Below are 20,686 nucleotides of genomic sequence, written 5' to 3' on the forward strand. Positions count from 1 at the left end.
AACTAACCTACGGACATCACACACATCCATGCCCGAGGCAGGATTCGAACCTGCGACCGTAGCAGTCGCGCCAATTTAGTGAAGATCAGAAAAAGTAAAGTGAGAAATGTCTGAGTACATTCAGTTCTGCTCAGCTGCTTGAAAATCAAATAACGTAAGAGGTTTATCAGCACAGTAATTCATTAGTTTTTCTAAGGGGAGGTTTCAATGTACGTGAACTAAAATCCGCACCTAGATCTCTTGCTACAGTTCTTAAAAATAAGTAAAGCCTCTAGAGCTGTGTCCATAGATAGAGCTTACTTTGAAAACAAGATCATCTGAGACTTCGTCAACGCATCAACATAACGCCAAAATGAAGAAATCTATGATTGACAATATTTTTATAGTACTTATTTGAGTGACTAATCAGTTGTCAATATCACAACTATTTGTCGGTTTAATCCACCATCTTTAAAGTTACATTGACTCGTTTCATGCTTCTAATTTTTTTGTTTCAGAATAAAGTAAAAAATAGGCAAGATGACTCGTTTTGCTAAGTTAGGTAAAGAACGAACGAAAAATGCTTTAAAATGATAGTTGACGGAGAACATGGAGATATCTAATAGAACCAGAAGATGATGTCGCAATGTAACTACATAAAAAATTAGTATGTTTGTACCATTCTTTACTTTATTTCCATCAGTATTCTAAACTACTTGTTTTTGTTGCCAGTTACCATGATGCGTTATTATGATGTCCTCACTCAAACTGTTTAGTCATCAGACAAATTATTTACCTAATAAAGTGCTCGTTTCATGGCACGTTCAGTAAAAAAAATATACACATAGGCCTATGTGATGTATTTAAAAAACGTGTGACTTGTGTAATAGGGGAGGAACAAGAGGGACTGCTAGATACCACTAGGAAATGAAAAGCTAGCGTTAAATGACGGAAGCTTGTTCAGTATTCCACAGTGACAACGTCCAACGTGAGAATTTAATAAATCCACAAATTCTTGAAAAATTCTTTCTTGTCCGCATTTGTCTTCTTCTCTCTTCGGCACTACTGATGGGTGCGGCCCGTCGGGAATCGTAACAGAAACAGGTGGCTTTTGAATGCATCGTGAGTCGCATTGATTAATTAAGTTCGGGATGCCACTTCGTAATTTTATTAAGATTAGTTGCTTTGCTATAGTATGAAAATTACGTCGTTTTAAGAATGGTTGGTTGGTTGATTTTGGGGAGCGGACCAAACAGTGTGGTCATCGGTCCCACTGGATTAGGGGAAGGAGGTCGGCTGTGCCCTTTCAAAGGAACCATCCTGGCATTTGCGTGAAGCGATTTAGGGGAATCACGGAAAACCTAAATCAGGATTGCCGGACGCGTTTTTTTTTTTTTTTTTTTTTTTTTTTTTTTTTTTTTTTTTTTAACCAATCCTTTGCCCGCACCCAGCAGTCCCATACGCTTTAGCAGCCGAATCAGTTTCATAAGACATTTAGTACATTTTACATAAGGACTCGACTTAACGAGATCTGCGAGTCAGTGCTAAGTGACGCTATGGTGCGCAGCAGTGAGGTAAGTACACCCTTCTACATTCAGAAGTTATCAGCTGGTTTCAAATAATTCGACAGATTAGGAAGTTCACGGAATTTATAATATGCTGCCACAATTATGTCTTCTCCTCAGATCTTCTACACATTCTTGTGCGCCCTAAAACACTAATCATCATTCTACACATTCAAACTACAATATATAACTGAGCTGGCAGTCTGTTGCTTCATAAACTGCCTATCGCAAGGCAGGTCTTCCTCCCCCCCCCCCCAGTGTTAATAATTGATCCTAATTATTTTTCTATAAATTGTTATTGCAACGTGACTAGTTTTGTTGCTGAATGTGAGGCTAATCTATCACATGTGCCAAAATAGTTCGTCCCAACTTAAGTTACAGATGGCCTAGACCAGCGGATGAAAAAAATGTCTTTCCAAAGTCATGCTGATGACTAACAGCCACTAGCCGAAAGGTCGGTTTCGTTCGCACAGCAAACCTTATGTTTGTGGTATTCTTCAGTGACGGGCGCATTCCCCTTAGCCAAATTAGAGATGTGCCCGAATGTCTCAGACGAGATTACCTAACTTTCCCTCTTCCACGTCCCCTTCCCTTCCACACCCTATACCCCTCAAGTATCTTACAATTCCAGTATCTCAGTCTGTGTGACGTCTAGGAAAGAAGAGTGTTTGAAAAGTAAAACAGTTTAGAGTTAGCCACATCAGTGTTTTGAAAATCCTTCTTTTGATATCCGAAACTCGCGCCACTGCCCTTGACAGAGCCGCATGCGGCGCCATGACGTGGTGAGAGTCATTTATCAGAACGGCGGCTCACTCGCCCGTCTCTTATCTGCGCACGCCTCACTGGAGGTTCATCTACCCGGCGCCTTGATGCCTGCTCCTATCTCCACATGACGTGCTGCGGCCTCAGTGCCGGACCAGGAGTTCTGTACAGTAATCGCCTGCATCCCACATGCGTTTCCCAGCACGTGTCAGTAACGATCGAGTACAAATATCTAGCCCAACTGACGTAGAGGCAACGCTCTGCAATTGTTATTTACAGCTGTCAGATCACTGTATTACGTACGAGATACAAACAAGCCTTACAATTTAAATCCGAAACAAAATTCTACGTAAAAGTTACGGACAATATTCAGGCTGTATCACAATTAATATTGGAAACCGACCACATATATGCAAACCGTTCCCTCTCTGCGAAGGGTAGCTCTAATCACTCTGAGTTAACACATACGTAAAAAAAAGAAGTACGATCACAGTTACGCATCTCGCCTGTACAAATCCACCTAACGAAAAATTCAAATTTTGTGTTCAGTGTTACAATGAATAGGCAGTTCGTAATTAGGAAACTATCGCCATTAAAAAAAAACCGGAGGAATAAAAACCAATAATGTCACCCTCAAACACACAGCACGTAAGAACAAAATCGAAAGGAAAGACGTGTAAAGCTTCGAACGCAGAAATAATAGTTAAAAATGCTACGAATCTCAAACGCAAAAGATTTATATATTTGACAACACTACGAACATAGAAACAATAATGAATGAAATCGTTTGGAAAAAGAAAATTTGAGACTTATAATCGAGACTCCCGATTCCTGGAATAGATGAACCATCTGTATACATACGAGGGTAATCCCAAAAGTAAGATCTATTTTTTTTATAAGTACATCGACCTGTTTATTTCTACAATGGTTTACATTAGTCTAAAGCTTGAACATTTAGCTATTTTTCGACATAATCACCATTTATGACGAGGCATTTTTGTAGACGCTGTGGCAGTTTTTGTATGCCCATGTTATACCAGCTCGCCGAAATGCTGTTCAGAAAGTTATGAACCTCTTCTTTCACCTCGTCGTCGGAGCTGAATCGCTGGGACCACAATTAACGCTGAAAGGTCCTGTGAGACTCTGAAAAAACTCAAACGGGCAATTCAGAACCGGAGAAGAGGAAAGTTGAGCAAGGACGTACACATTCTCCATGACAACGCTCGTCCACACATCGCTCGGCAAACCGTTACTCTCTCGCAACAGTTTCAGTGGAACATAATCACCCACCCACCCTATAGTCCTCACTTGGCGCCCAGTGACTATCACCAGTCTCCTAGGTTAAAAGAACATTTGGCCGGAAAGCGATTCAGCTCCGACGACGAGGTGAAAGAGATGGGCGTCAGAGACGACTGTCACGCTTTGCCTATATCAACAAGTTCCTAGCGAACATTGTGAAGCTAATTGCATACAATGGACATCTGGAGTCTTGTGCCTCGCAAAAGGCCATTGCTCCCAGTGGCACACAAAGCTGTACCTCATGAATAGGCCTAACACCACACACACTGGGCAGTGGCTGAGTAAAGGAGTGTAATGTTGTCCGGCGATTCGCGATTTGACCTATTTTCACACGATGCGAGCGCACAAGCGCCCCAGTGAGGCGACTGATCCGCATTATGTGAGTCGGGTGTAAATCAGGATGGAGGGCATTCTGTGATGGTTTGGGGGCCCATTCATTCAGATTGTGGTAACCGAAACAGGGATGTTTGTTTCAACATTATCGATGACGAAGTGTTGTTCTTCTTCTACATCTTCATTATTATACTATGGCCACTCCTGGTTTGATGAAGATTCAGGCAACCTATCGCAATTCGACTAGCGTGGAAAATCATCCGAGATTAATGTCGCAGAACACTTCTGGCACTAAACATATCAACAAAAGTTTTGCACCATCCATTTATTTCGGAATAAATGACACAGAAAACCAAAACGTATTTATTTGCAATGAGTCCAGATCACAAAAAAAAGTTTAACGACAAAATGGTTTGTTTCCGGTGGGAGGTTTTTCACAGAACACCAGAGTCACGTCAGTAGGTCGTAGAATGTCTAAGGCTCGGATGCAGTCTTCAATCCGTCGTGGCATACCATCAATGACATCATCAAGCCAGCCCTGGTCCCAATTGCCCCACTCTTCAATATCGATTCTGTGGTATCATTCACAGATCGATCAAAATCGACAACGGAGATCGATACCACAGATATTTGCAATGTCTCACTGCAATCTGAAACAACGAACGCTCAACAGCGCACTCGCATAGAGGTCAATGTGGAGCCGAACATGGAAGCGCCCTGTCCCAGTTCGTGACCTCAGCTGAAGCAATCAACATTATCAATTAGGAATATAGAATGTTATTCAAGTCTCTTATGAATGTTGAAGATTGTATTTCAAGAGAGCAATTTGTTTATTAGTGAATCAACTGATGCTGAACATCAACATGATGACAAATTCAAATGGCTCTGAGCACTATGGGACTTAACATCTGAGGGCATCAGTCCCCTAGAACTTAGAACTACTTAAACCTAACTAACCTAAGGACATCATACACATCCATGCCCGAGGCAGGATTCGAACCTGCGAGCGTAGCGGTGGCGCTGTTCCAGACTGACGCGCCTAGAACCGCTCGACCACACCGGTCGGTCCAACATGATGGCAGTTGTAAGTTATCTTTTTCTTTGTGGACGCATGACTGATTCTCTTTGAGAGACTTTTCTTTTTAGGTGAAGGATGTACATATGAAATATTCTCCGTGTGAAGAAGACTACCACCGTCTTGGTGTGGTTGACGATAACTTCGTTGACAAGTCCCTTGGTGAGCAATTCATCAGTGTGTATGCCCGATGTAAAAAACGCAGTAATATTTGCGTCAAGGCTACAGACTATATGAGGCTTAGTCGGGAGGTCATTGATGTATAGGTTGAAGGGCAGAGGCGAAATAACGGAACCCTGTGGAAGGGTTTCAGTGCAGATCTATTGGCATCAACGGTGACATAGAAAGTTCTTCCTTGCGAAGGCGAATGAGCTGCAACTCGGTGATTATTTTCTGCTAAAAACCGAATTGTTCCGGTAGAATAGTTTCATGGTCCCGGAGGCACTGAGTCAGTTTAGCAAGCAGGACCCTCTCTAGTATTTTTCCGGAGCGTCGGTAGCAGGCAGATGGCGCGGCGATTTGTTGGCTGTACAAGGTCATGGCCAGGCCACGAAATTGGGATGACCGTCTTCTCAGTCTTCTGCTGGAATTTGAATTGTTCTAGCTGAATAATTCAATGGTCCCGGAGGCACTGAGTCAATTTTCCAGGCAATACCCTCAGAAGTATCTTCGTGAGTGCGGTAGCAGACAGATTGCGCGGTTATTTATTGGTTGTTCAAGGTCGTGGTCAGGCTACGGAATTGAGACGATCTTCCCAGTCTTCCAGGAGGGTGGGAACTATGCGTTGACCAGACAGTCATTTATGATTCGTGTCGGGACGTCCACCGTCGTCCGTGAGAGGTGTCGTAAGTCCACATTGGTGATCTGGTCATTTCCTAGCGTCGAGTTGCTCGTCTTACGGATAAATTTGGCCACTTCTCCAGGTGTCTTAAGCTGACATTGGTCCTGAATGGGCTGTAACCGGAACCGTGTAGCGAAGTCCCGAATCCTTTCATCATATTCATTGCCGTCACCACCAGGGTCCTGTTGGTCATTGTTGGGGTTCGTCATGTGCTGAGTGTAGGCGTCGGCGAAGAGTTGCACTTGAAGCACAGCGTCGAAGATAGGTCCGTCAGGAGTAACGATAGCTCGCCTAAATGGCTTCTGTTGCCTCATAATCTGACCTTACGATCGGTGTAGGGTCACAATAGCAACATACCTGCACGATATATCGGAGCGATGCAAAACTTTTGTTGGCGTTTGTATTTGGAGGAGGAGGTGAAACTTAGCAATCAACATTGCTGCAAGTTTGTAGCCCAACGAGATCTAATCACCAGTAACTGGCTCCTGCTGGATATGGCATACCTGAAGGAACTTGTGGACTCTCATTTCTCGTCGAACTGAGTCCATTATCAAGACGTGATGTCAAATACAAAATCAAATAGGGGTAATGCAGGAGTAGGTTTAATGATGAATAAAAAAATAGGAGTGCGGGTTAGCTACTACAAACAGCATAGGGAACGCATTATTGTGGCCAAGATAGACACAAAGCCCATGCCTACTACAGTAGTACAAGTTTATATGCCAACTAGCTCTGCAGATGATGAAGAAATTGAAGAAATGTATGACGAGATAAAAGAAATTATTCAGGTAGTGAAGGGAGACGAAAATTTAATAGTCATGGGTGACTGGAATTCGTCAGTAGGAAAAGGGAGAGAAGGAAACATAGTAGGTGAATATGGATTGGGGGGAAGAAATGAAAGAGGAAGCCGCCTTGTAGAATTTTGCACAGAGCAATTCTTAATCATAGCTGACACTTGGTTCAAGAATCATAAAAGAAGGTTGTATACCTGGAAGAATCCTGGAGATACTAAAAGGTATCAGATAGATTATATAATGGTAAGACAGAGATTTAGGAACCAGGTTTTAAATTGTAAGACATTTCCAGGGGCAGATGTGGATTCTGACCACAATCTATTGGTTATGAACTGCAGATTGAAACTGAAGAAACTGCAAAAAGGTGGGAATTTAAGGAGATGGGACCTGGATAAACTGAAAGAACCAGAGGTTGTAGAGAGTTTCAGGGAGAGCATACGGGAACAATTGACAGGAATGGGGGAAAGAAATACAGTAGAAGAAGAATGGGTAGCTCTGAGGGATGAAGTAGTGAAGGCAGCAGAGGATCAAGTAGGTAAAAAGACGAGGGCTAATAGAAATCCTTGGGTAACAGAAGAAATATTGAATTTAATTGATGAAAGGAGAAAATATAAAAAAGTAGTAAATGAAGCAGGCAAAAAGGAATACAAACGTCTCAAAAATGAGATCGACAGGAAGTGCAAAATGGCTAAGCAGGGATGGCTAGAGGACAAATGTAAGGATGTAGAGGCTTGTCTCACTAGGGGTAAGATAGATACTGCCTACAGGAAAATTAAAGAGACCTTTGGAGAGAAGAGAACCACTTGTATGAATATCAAGAGCTCAGATGGCAACCCAGTTCTAAGGAAAGAAGGGAAGGCAGAAAGGTGGAAGGAGTATATAGAGAGTTTATACAAGGGCGATGTACTTGAGGACAATATTATGGAAATGGAAGAGGATGTGGATGAAGATGAAATGGGAGATAAGATACTGCGTGAAGAGTTTGACAGAGCACTGAAAGACCTGAGTCGAAACAAGGCTCCGGGAGTAGACAACATTCCATTAGAACTACTGATGGCCTTGGGAGAGCCAGTCATGACAAAACTCTACCATCTGGTGAGCAAGATGTATGAGACAGGCGAAATACCCACAGACTTCAAGAAGAATATAATAATTCCAATCACAAAGAAAGCAGGTGTTGACAGATGTGAAAATTACCGAACTATCTGTTTAATAAGTCACAGCTGCAAAATACTAATGCGAATTCTTTACAGACGAATGGAAAAACTGGTAGAAGCGGACCTCGAGGAAGATCAGTTTGGATTCCGTAGAAATGTTGGAACATGTGAGGCAATACTAACCTTACGACTTATCTTAGAAGAAAGATTAAGAAAAGGCAAACCTACGTTTCTAGCATTTGTAGACTTAGAGAAAGCTTTTGACAACGTTAACTGGAATACTCTCTTTCAAATTCTGAAGGTGGCAGGGGTAAAATACAAGGAGCGGAAGGCTATTTACAATTTGTACAGAAACCAGATGGCAGTTATAAGAGTCGAGGGGCATGAAAGGGAAGCAGTGGTTGGGAAAGGAGTGAGACAGGGTTGTAGCCTCTCCCCGATGTTATTCAATCTGTATATTGAGCAAGCAGTAAAGGAAACGAAAGCAAAATTCGGAGTAGGTATTAAAATTCATGGAGAAGAAGTAAAAACTATGAGGTTCGCCGATGACATTGTAATTCTGTCAGAGACAGCAAAGGACTTGGAAGAGCAGTTGAACGGAATGGACAGTGTCTTGAAAGGAGGATATAAGATGAACATCAACAAAAGCAAAACGAGGATAATGGAATGTAGTCAAATTAAATCGGGTGATGCTGAGGGGATTAGATTAGGAAATGAGACACTTAAAGTAGTAAAGGAGTTTTGCTATTTAGGGAGTAAAATAACTGATGATGGTCGAAGTAGAGAGGATATAAAATGTAGACTGGCAATGGCAAGGAAATCGTTTCTGAAGAAGAGAAATTTGTTAACATCGAGTATAGATTTAAATGTCAGGAAGTCGTTTCTGAAAGTATTTGTATGGAGTGTAGCCATGTATGGAAGTGAAACATGGACGATAACCAGTTTGGACAAGAAGAGAATAGAAGCTTTCGAAATGTGGTGCTACAGAAGAATGCTGAAGATAAGGTGGGTAGATCACGTAACTAATGAGGAGGTATTGAATATGATTGGGGAGAAGAGAAGTTTGTGGCACAACTTGACTAGAAGAAGGGATCGGTTGGTAGGACATGTTTTGAGGCATCAAGGGATCACAAATTTAGCATTGGAGGGCAGCGTGGAGGGTAAAAATCGTAGAGGGAGACCAAGAGATGAATACACTAAGCAGATTCAGAAGGATGTAGGTTGCAGTAGGTACTGGGAGATGAAGAAGCTTGCACAGGATAGAGTAGCATGGAGAGCTGCATCAAACCAGTCTCAGGACTGAAGACCACAACAACAACAACATGTCTCCTGGGGTCAGTAATACTTCGTCCGGCGCTCAAGCGCTGACTTTCGCCCCGGCAGGCGACGCCTTGGCAGTTGTCCAGCTCGGCAACTGGGCGGCCGCACGCACCTGGGCCCTGCGCTGCTCACGTTTTACGCGTCGCTCCAGTGTCCGGCCCTGGCCGGTCCGGCGACTTTCGCTTTTCCTCGCCGCAGCGCCCTGCCCTGTACTAAAGGAGCGAGTTTCGCTCTCGCCACAGTGCGTAAAGCATTACGCAGGCGCGAGAACCGCCAGCCACGTTTTGCAGAGCAGCCTCCTGTTAATTACCCGAACACGTATATGTATTTTAACCGAGCTATTTGCGCAACAACAGAAGTTCTAGAGCTATGTTGGCGAGTCAAGACACAGGCTTCTTACTGCAAAGTCCAGTTTCTTATGGTCTCTCACCGAGCGAGGTGGTGCAGTGGTTAGCACACTGGACTCGCATTCGGGAGGACGACCGTTCAATCCCGTCTCCGGCCATCCTGATTTCGGTTTTCCGTGATTTCCCTAAATCGCTTCAGGCAAATGCCGGGATGGTTCCTTTGAAAGGGCACGGCCGATTTCCTTCCCCGTCCTTCCCTCACCCGAGCTTGCGCTCCGTCTCTAATGACCTCGTTGTCGACGGGACGTTGAACACTAATCTCCTCCTCCTCCTCCTCCTCCTCCTCCTCTTATGGTCTCTTGAGTGGGCAGCGTTTCGTGACAGGCAAATACGGAAGCTTATCTAATCAGCTGTTCCAGATTGCTCTTCCGTAGCGTGCATATGGAGTACCATTCTCAGGTGTGCGACTGGATTTTTGATTTCAAACGCAATATTTTTGGAATAACGAGTGGAGCAAAAATTTTTTTTATTCATTTTCACATCCTGGTTCACAGAAATATCACCTGAGATTTAATTTATCTCTAATGGAATGGGAAGAATTGCGCTATAAAAGTGCTTTCTGTGTTATCGTCCAGAGAGCGGTGCCACAGCAAATTCGGCAACGCACATTGATACCACAGGCATTAGCGATGTCTCGTTTAAGTGCGCAACGACGTGTGGGAGAAGCTAAAGAAGACACATCCTCTCTCTCAGCACAGAGTCGCCCTCACATGGAAGTCAGTACAGAGCCGCGCATGGAAGCATTCTGCCCCAGTTCGTGACCTCAGCTGAAGCAGTGAACATCAATGAGTAGGACTAGAGAGTTATTCAAGTCTCAAATGAAAATGTATATTTGTAAATGTTGAACTTTTTACTTCAAGAGAACAATTTGTTAATTGGTGCTAGAAGTGATACTTTATTAGTCAATGACAGATGTAAATTATTAAGCACACCTGTGGCGAAAGATTGTACCAAATTAAGTGAACCTTTTTATCGTTCACGTAACAAAGTTAACTAGTACGCCATGTGTTCAGATGAGCCACCTCCCAGACCAATCAAATCACCCACAGTTACGACCGGACGATTTGTAGTTTCGTCTGGTAATAACAGTTTCTGAGCTCGAATTCCGTCCTGGGAACTTCTTTACTGATCGCTCTTCCGCAACATTAACGTTGTATTCCTATAGCTGGATCTTCATCAGCCTTCCACATATTCAAGTGCCAAGTTCACGCAATGCTGTTATCCGAAGCACATACGGGCAGACTTCATGTCTAATTGTAGAATAATGTAAGAAACTTTCTTTTGTTAGAAAGCCATTTCATTGCCTGTAACTATGATAACGTGGGAAATTTTCATTTGTTAAAGAACCGTTACATTTCTCATAGCTATCTCCTTTCTACTCCACAGCTACAACGCCTGCTTTCCAGCAATTTTGTCCATTGGTTAGCAGGAGTTATTCACTACTTCTGTCTGCTTTTCGTGCATCTGTGGCCAAGATCGCTACATTATCGTATATGGTGCAGCATCCATCCCGATATTAATCGAACCAGTAGTTTAAGAAATTCTTATTGTTTGGATTTCTTCTGCAAGGGGAGAAAATACTTATTTATGAAATTTCTGATAAACAGAACGTAATAACGATGTAATTTTGGTAAAAATCGGGAAACAGTCGTAGTAGCTGTGTAAATATCATAATGTGCTTAAAAGTAGGTTCAGTAACAGTCTTCTCAACGTTTCGGAACCACTTCAGGATCTTTCTTCGGGTTGTTCTCTCGACTGTCCTCTGCATGAAAAACTTGCCTTTGTAAGGTAACAAAGTAGACTTTATGTCAGTGTGCACAAAATTACCAGTCGAAAATAATCCTTGAGGTTTACTTTTGTGGTAACTCCGAAGCGTTGGGAAGATGACGCAACAAAGTTCAAATTTATTAAGTCACTATCACCTGTCACTGAGAACGGAAGAAAACCGGAATGACAAGATAAAGAACTGAATCTCATTTCTTTCTTATGAGCAACCAATCTCGTGCCACTTTTCTCTTTTTATCTGAATAAATGAAATGGTTTTTTGTCTCAAGGAAAAGCAAATATATCGTTGCATTGAACTTACTGTTGTGTAAAATTCGAGAGAAATAGATGTGAGGTCTGTATTTGTGGGACCGCAGACTGATTGTATATTGCTTGCAGAATGCCCCTTTTTTTCCTCCAAGCAATTTTCTTCGCTTTTCGTCAGTGTTTGTGCTACAAAATTAAAACGGTTACTGAATTACTTATCCCCAATTTACCGTTAACTCTGTAATGACCGAGCCTGCCCCTAAAATAGGCCGCATAATCCAGCGCGGTAACGATAGAGAGAGACAGCGTAATCTCAGACGTAGCTGCGCTCGATCTGACGGCAGTTAGCAGCACGCGATGTACTGGGCATCCCCTACTGCGCCGGATCTGACAGCTGGGTAGCGGGTGCATGCACGTAAGCGGCAAAATTCTGCCCTCCTCAGTACACTGCTGTGTTGTGGTACAAAACAAATACAAATGTTGTTCTATTTGTTCCCAATAGAGCGACCAAGAGAAGAATAGCGAACTTCATAATATCAAGAAATAAACACGATGAAAAGCAAAAAAAAAAAAAAAAAAAAGAATTACACACAGATGACATCATTATAATATAATACCTTGTGACACTATCTCTAGTCTCCATGACATCGAAGAACAGAGTCAACAAGTTTCTTCGGATATACTATATCCAGCTGAAGATGCTGATTGGTGATTAGATACCCTTGAGTCCGCATTGTGGAGGATATGACTCAAGCCACAGGAGGCTATGTGATCTTTTGGGAGTGCATTTCGTACAATGACTTTGACAGACACCGTAAGGTACACGTGAACGTGACACAGGTTATTTGTTTCTGTATTATCGGTAATCAAATGTTGCCCTGTCTTCTAAATCTGCATGATAAATGTACTGTGGACACTAGTCACTCCTGCGATGACAACAGCCATACTTGCGGGTATGGTCGCATACATTCGTGGTTTGACAAACACCTAGGCACCTTGTGCTACCTTGGATGGCCCGCTAAAACGCACAATCTTAATTTCATAAAAAAATAAGCCAAATGCGAATAGCACTCGCGCACTGAGGATTCCGTACATTGGTGTGCAAAACTTACACGAAATGTGCCTCAGCCAAGTAACATAGCTCGATGAAACTTCGACCATTCACAGAAACAACTGCTACAGTACAGTACGAGAGTGTACTGAAAAGTAAAACTTCCGCATTTTTTAAACATAATAAACGTTATTAACATTCTACATTTTTATTCTTCTTGTCTACATTGTTATTTCTGTAGTCACCCTGGCATCGGACACATTTCTCCCAATGAGAGACCAGTTTGTTGATACCGTCACTGTAGAATGTTTGACTTCTTTGACGGAGCCACTAGCTTACCTCTGTCTGCACCGCTTCACCACTATCAAAATGAAATCCTCGAAGGTGTTCCTTAAGTTCTGGAAACAGATGAAAACTGGATGGCGCCAGTCGGGACTGTATGGAGGCTGATCGAGACATGACCACAAGGCATCGGACTGGTGCGGAGGTCGCAGCGCTCGTGTGTGGTCTGGCATTGGCATGCTGAATGAGAGGGTGCTCAAATATGTGGACAGTCTCTACGAATTCGAAACCCGATTACAGCACGCTGTTTCTCATGCACCGACATAGTTAATTTATACACCACCATGCAGCACACTAGAATTCGGAGCCCTCTAGCGGCAGAGGGTTGCAAATATGTAGACGCCGAGAATAATATGTGCAGTGTTAATAATATTTATTTAATTTAAAAAGAGTTAAGTGATTTCACATAAAAATTTTGGAGGCATTATTTTTCAGCAAGCTGTTATATAAAAGGAAACTGAAAGAAATTCGCAGTGAGATGACTACAAATGACTCTTTACTCAAAGACAAAGATCACAATGAAGTCACCGCGATTTATGATCGTCCCTTGCACATTACATTCTTAAGGGGGGTAGGACGTCAGACGGGCCGACTTGGAGCAGGAGAGGCACCACAGAACATTTTAATTTCCACTGTCTATACTTTTACAAATAAATTCATAAAACTTTAACAGCATGACCAGGAAGGATTCACGATTCATACTCATAGCAGTGGAAGCTCAACAACGTAACAAAACACATTTCTTTTACATGTGAAATTTCATAATTTTTTCACTTACTAATGGCTGCATTTGTTGCTATAGTTACACTTTTCTTCCTAAGTAAGAGATTCAGCATACAAACCATGGTTACAGGTGTATGAAACTCTAGAAGTTATTTAATTTATGAAAAAATGAATGAACTGTTACATTTTAAACTTCATGTTTAGAAAAAACTCAAGTCTTATAGTTAATTATCTCAATTTTTTCCACAGTTTTTAATAGATTTGGAAAATTCTAGAGTTTCATACACCTGTAACTACTGTTTGTATGCTATGAAATATTTATCGAAGAATCTCTCTTACTTAGGAAGAAAAGTGTACCTATAGCAACAAATGCAGCCAGTAATAAGTGAAAAAATGATGAAATTTCACATGTAAGAAAAGGTATTTTGCTACGTTTTTGAACTTCCACTGCGATGAGTGTGAGTCCTCAACCCTTCCTGGTCATGGTGGCAAAGTTTTATGAAGTTATTTGTAAAAGTATAGGCAGTAGAAATTAAAATGTCATGTGGTGACTCTCCTGCTCCAAGTCGGCCCGTTTGACGTCCTACCTCCCTTAATAGGATGTGAGATCACCACCGACGGCAGTCTATGCTCTACATGCCCACAAGCTGGCTACAAAGTTGATTGAAGTTCTTGTAGTAGGGCGTTCTATTCTTGCACCAGCGTGCTTGAAAAATGCTGGATGGACGTTGGTGCATGTGGACGTGCTACAATAGGTCTCCCCGATGCATCCCACATGTACTGGGTGAGTTTAAGTGGGCGGAATGGGTAGGTCAATCCATTCGCCGAATGGAGCTCCGCCGCCTGGGCATTTCGATGTGGTCGCGCGTTGTGGTCCATATAAAAGAAGCCATAGGTGAAAGAAGATGAGAAAGGAGTACGATGTCACAATAAGGTCGAGGGGAGTGAACCATGTTCAAAGATTTGGAGATCAGTACATCCAGGCGACATTGTCTCCTCACACTGTAACACCTGGACTATCAGTTCCTTCTCGACAGTGTTCCTTGGTGTATTACGTGGTCCCATCTCTCGTCATTCGATAGTACGTATGCACCTCGGAACACTGCCGAACATAATCGGGTTGGTGGACCAGGTATTATGTTGTGGAGAGGCATAACGCATGGTCGTACTAATATCCAAATTTTTGAACATGGTACAGCCACTGGTCAACGTGATTGTGAGACTGTCCTTCTTCCCCATCTGCGTCTCTTCAGGGGTGGATATGGCCCTGACTCCTTTCTTATAGATGACAATGCTCGACCGCGTCAAACTGCGCAGGTGGGGCTCTTGGAACGAGAGGACATTAGGTGAATGGACTGGCGTGACCGTTCCAATCTAAATTCCATCGACCACGTGTGGGATGCATTAGCCAGACGTACTGCATCACGTTCGCATAACCATCGATAATCCAACGGTTGCCAACCACGCTGATGGAGGAATAGAACCCCTTACGACGAGAACTACTTACCAACGTTGTGTCCAGCGTGGCAGCACGTCGCAAGCATACACTGCCGTCCCTAGCGCTCACATATCCATTTAAGAATCACGTCCCGCCTTCTGTAATGTCAAGGGGACCATCATGAATCACGGTCAATCCAGTGTAATTATTGTCTTTGAATAAAAGTGACATTTGTCTTCGTTTTCAGCTTATTTATTTCAGTTACCTTATGTAGCATACTTATCAGTTCTTCCCATGTATGGTCCAAGATTCATCGAGGTATGTTACTTGGTAGTGCCACGTCATGCGGAAGTTGGTTTCGTCCATAAGATTCACATACCAGTATAAAAAAAATCAAGCTTAGGTCACGTTCTCCTGCGAGTCTTGACACCCTACCACTATCTCTTGAGCTTTCGATCAAGGCTGTCTTTTCAGCCCATAGACGCCCTCTACATCTCCTACATTCTTATGCGATTCTAAATCTCTGGTAATTGTGTACCATCTCCCTGAGTTTATCTCAGTTTCCTAACGTTTTTCCTGGAGTTCATACTTTGTAGACCTTATGCGTATTCTTGAAAACATCTCAATTTTATTTCCTTCAAGGTTACAAGTTTCCAGATCCTTTTCATCACCCAGTAAGTGTTTATTCTGTACACATGCCCGTAGAATAGCGGCCTTCTGTTTCTAACTGATGATTTCAATGGCTCTTGCACAGCTCTTGGGTAGCCCGTCAACACATCTGTTGCCTACATAGTTGCCTCAAAATCCTGACACTGGACACACATTCGGAAGGAGGACGGTTCAATCCCGCGTCCGGCCATCCTGATTTAGGTTTTCCGTGATTTTCCTAAATCGGTCCAGGCAAATGCCGGGATGGTTTCCTCGAAAGGACACGGCCGACTTCCTTCCCTAATCTGATGAGACCGATGACCTTGATGTTTGGTTTCTTCCCCCCAAACAACCCCCACCCCTCAAAATCCTGCGTTCTCTTCTGTCATAACTGGCTGCCTAAACCTCTTCCTCCTCAAAGTTTCTGTCTCTGATACATACAGAATGATCCTTCTAGTGTAATTAGGCTCCTATAACGTCGTACGTTATTCGTTTATTTTGTTAAATTCGAGGAAAACTTAAGATGAGGCAAGATTTTCCGAGCGTTTTAGAGGCAGAACATTTGCAGGCGCGGCATACAGCCAACGTAGTTGTAATCTAGGAACCTTTCCATCGTTAACTTCAATAAGCAATACGAAATTTGACTAGATGGAGGCGGACGGGGACATGAATTATTAAAGCACGAAAATTTCCTAGCTGCAGCATTTGCCGCATACGAATTTGCGAAGAAAGTTATATAGTTTGTGATGGATATTAAAAAGGTTATGCAGCATTTGCCGCATACGAATTTGCGAAGAAAGTTATATAGTTTGTGATGGATATTAAAAAGGTTATGAAGTGTATCAATTTACGTTCATACTTTGGACTTTATCTCCAAATACTGTTATACTAGCAGCGAGAGGCAAGTGAAGCAGAGACCGTTTTTTAAATATGTACTTTCTTCATATTTGTTCTCTTTTTCTTTTAAATAAATTCGTCTTATAAAAACATAGTTTCTTTTTGTCTTCAATCAAATATGTATAACCTCAGCTGTAGCATCGTTTGTGGGTTTTCCATGATTTATTTTTTTAGTGCTATTAACATTAATTTCAGAATCGATCGCGAATACATTATTGACGATGTCACAGCAGTGGCAAAAGGTATTTGTCTGATGATGGAGCAAAATTATATTTTTCTTATCTCCAACAAATTTTTAAGTGAGTGCATGGGAAGCTATGAGACCAGTTGCAGGTATTCAAGATGGTTTGAGTTATGTTTCAGTTATTGATGTTTGCTGTGAGAATTCAACATGCCACTGAGTAGCAACGAAAGAAATTATACAAATATGTAAAGATTTCTTTCTAGCTGTGTCCTTTGCAACCTCCAGATGAACACAATATTTTGTGGCAATCATTATATATAGAAAATTAAACACATAAATGTATTTCGTGGAAAACTGTCTTACAATAGCACAGACATAAAATAATATCTGCAGCGTAGTTATTAATAACAGCAACAATAACATAGAAAAAGATTCGTACTGTGAATGATTTTAATGAACATCTGGGTTTTAGTATGCCATATCAACAAAACATTGCAACTATGCTGAACTCTCAGTTTTCACATAAGACAAAACACAAATTTAACGCCTGATGAAATGTTAACGACCTGTTTTTCTTATAGAGCAAAAGCTTGCCGATGAGTTGGTCATCTCTTCAACCGTAAGTTACGAAATAACAACAATCAGGAACTTCCACTGGTGCCTCATTTCATCAAACAAGACAACCTCTGTTTAGAATTGTTTCTATATCGAAAATAAAATGCTGAGAAGTTTGAACTTAACAGTTGGGGTACTCACCTCCCGGCTTAGCTCATCTTGTGTAGCCAGCACGTAGAGACACATTCCCCTGAAACAAAAGTAAGCAAATTCTATAAATTGCTACATATTTTCCTGCAGTTATGGTTCATTAATTCTAACACCTATTATGGATGAAATTATTTAGAGGAACGTTTCCTGCTTGTTGATGTACAGCACTGCGTAAACACAAAACAAAAGAGATAACGGAGAGGATGACGAGAATAGAAACCTGAATAAGATAGAAGTGTCAAGCGAGTGGGACTTGAAATATTTAAATTAGTTTCAGTTAAAAGCAGAAATTAAGAACTTGTTCTTTCATTATTTGGGTTAGGAGGTTTATACTTGTGCAATGTCTTCCTCTTTTACTTGGCCTTTATCCCATATCTTCATAGGGTTAGCATATTAGTCTGGATCGACCAAAGAAAGAGGTAGAGGGGTGGCTGGGTGCCCTCCCTGTCACCAGGCCTTCCCAACTGCCACACTCCCCCCCCCCCCTCCCACCAACCCCTCCTCACCAACTCTCGGAAGCAGCGTTCTAACGCGAGCAACTATCCGTGTGGGTTATACTGGAGCAATAAGAATAAAACATTTGCCACATACGAAGAAGCTTGTCTCGTCCCGACTGACGCATCTGACAGGATGGCACTCGAAAGTCAACAAAGATTACTGCATGATTTTTTCCCTCCTTCCTTACTTGCTACTATTTTGACAATGGGAAAAAAATGAGAGGTAATTAAATTTGAGCGAGGAGAAGCAAGTATCTTCCTGCTAAAATAACTCTTGGAGCGCTCCTTAAAACGTTGTCGGAATGTTTCTTGTAATTACGACCAAAAATACAGCAACAGATTACATATTTAAACATAAACAAAAAAACAAACACCGTCAGAACAGGACTTTAAGGCCCAACGATACCGACGGGCCGCCGTGTCATTTTCAGCCTTTAGGCATAACAGGATGCGTATACGGAGGAGCATGTGGTCAGCACACTGCCCTTCCGGCCTGTCAGTTTTCGTGACCGGTGCCGCTACTTCTCAGTCCTGCAGCTCCTCAATTGGGCTCACAGGGATTGAGTGCACCCCACTTGTCAACAGCACTCGGCAGACCCGGACGGTGACTCATCCAAGTGCTAGCCAAGCCCGACAGCGCTGAAATTCAGTGATCTGACGGAAACCGGTGTTACCACTGTGGCAAGGCCATAAGCCACATATTGGAATACAAGCATTTGTAAAACATATTGCTATTACAGTTAAATTGTTTTCAGAAACGTTCTGATCCACGAGATCGTAATCAAAACTCCCGGACATTTTCAGCTATACTGTAAACTTAAAGTCGGAGCTGGAAAATAATAATAATAATAATAATAACAGAATTTTTTCACTCTTTTCATTAGTTACTCACTATTAGTGATTTCATTGATATTTTTAATTTAATAGGGACGAAAAAACATAGATTTTCTAAAGGGGCAATATCGACTAATGAGTAATAATACAAGCTTTTTTTTTTTATTCGTTCGCAGTTCTATAGAAATCAAATTCAAAAACACACTTCTTTAAACCGTGAAACGGAATTCCAAATTGTGGACTTCGTAAACGGAAGTATTGTAATACACACATAAAAAAAAGTTGTGCATCACCCTGGTTCCCAGAACTCCTGAAGAAAGACGTTGACTATGGATATCGTTTCACAGACACTGTCCCTTAGACTGTTCAGAGAAGTCACTAAACCCGCCCAAAGATGTAAACAAGCATGTATCAGCAGCGCCTATTAAACAGAGGGGGTCCGACAGCCGATCAGTTCCAGTCATTCCATCAGGAAGGAGGTACACGGCTCGTGTTGTCTGTTGCTCAACCATGCCTAGACGGTCAACACCGCGGTTCGATCGCGTCCGCATTGTTACTTTATGCCGGGGAGGGCTCTCAACAACGGAATTGTCCAGGCGACTCGGACTGAACCCAAGTGACGTTGTCCAAACATGGAGGAGATACAGAGACAGGAACTGTCGATGACATGGCTCGCTCAGACCGTCCATGGGTTGCTACTGCAGTGGATGACCGCTACCTACAGATTATGACTCGGAGGAACCCTGACAGCAACGCCACCATGTTGAATAATGATTTTCGGCAGCCACAGAACGTCGTGTTACGACTCAAACTGTGCGCAGTAGGCTGCATGACGCGCAACTTCACTCCCGCGTCCATGGCGAGGTCCGTCTTTGCAACCACGACACCATGCAGCGCGGTACAGATGGGCCAACAACAAGCCTAATGAACCGCTCAGGATTGGTATCACGTTCTCTTCACCGATGAGTGTCGCATGTGCCTTCACGAGACAAGCGTCGCAGACGTATTTGGAGGCCACCCAGTCAGGCTTAACACCTTAGACACACTATCCAGCGAGTGCAGCAAGGTGCAGGTTCCCTGCTGTTTTGCTTTGGCATTATGTATGGCCGACGTACGACGCTGGCGGTCATGGAAGGCACCGTAAAGACTGTACGATATGTGAATGCCATCCTCCGACCGATAGTGCAACCATATTGGCAGCATACTGGCGAGGGCATTCGTCTTCATGGAGGACAATTCGCGCCCCCGTCGTGCACATCTTGTGAATGACTTCCTTCAGGTTAACGACATAGCTCGACTAGAGTGGCCAGCATGTTTTCCAGACATGAACCTTATCGAACATGCCTGGGATAGATTGTAAAGGGCTGTTTATGGACGACGTGACCCACCAGCCACTCTGAGGGATCTACGCCGAATCGCCGTTGAGGAGTGGACAATCTTGACCAACAGTGGTTTGATGAACTTGTGCATAGTACGCCACGATGAATACAGGCATTCATCAACGCAAGAGGACGTGCTACTGGGTATTAGAGGTACCTGTGTACAGCAGTCTGGACCACCACCTCTGAAGGTCAGTTCATAATTTACGTTATTGAGGAGCCTGAAGTAAACAGCGAATAAAATAATAGATCAGGTAAGGTTCCTGTGCTAACAAAAGACTCCGTGGAACCGCAGTTCCACTCTCTTTTCTATTGCTAAAAGGGTTCGACGACGAAAGAGTGCCGCTTGCGTCAAACAGTCGGGA

The 20,686-nt window shown here is 42.7% G+C and overlaps 1 protein-coding gene across 1 annotated transcript in view; it reads right to left on the reverse strand.

Annotated features, from left to right (window-relative positions):
* Window positions 1-20,686, reverse strand: part of LOC126199637 (alpha-2C adrenergic receptor-like) — a 751,975-nt gene that overhangs the window by 221,941 nt on the left and 509,348 nt on the right. Inside the window, exon 3 of the mRNA XM_049936562.1 lies at window positions 17,603-17,651. The gene's annotated coding sequence lies outside the window, so the exon portion shown is untranslated. The remainder of the gene's footprint in view (window positions 1-17,602; window positions 17,652-20,686) is intronic.

The sequence above is a fragment of the Schistocerca nitens genome, chromosome 8 (assembly GCF_023898315.1).
Source record: "Schistocerca nitens isolate TAMUIC-IGC-003100 chromosome 8, iqSchNite1.1, whole genome shotgun sequence".
Lineage (NCBI taxonomy): Eukaryota > Metazoa > Arthropoda > Insecta > Orthoptera > Acrididae > Schistocerca > Schistocerca nitens.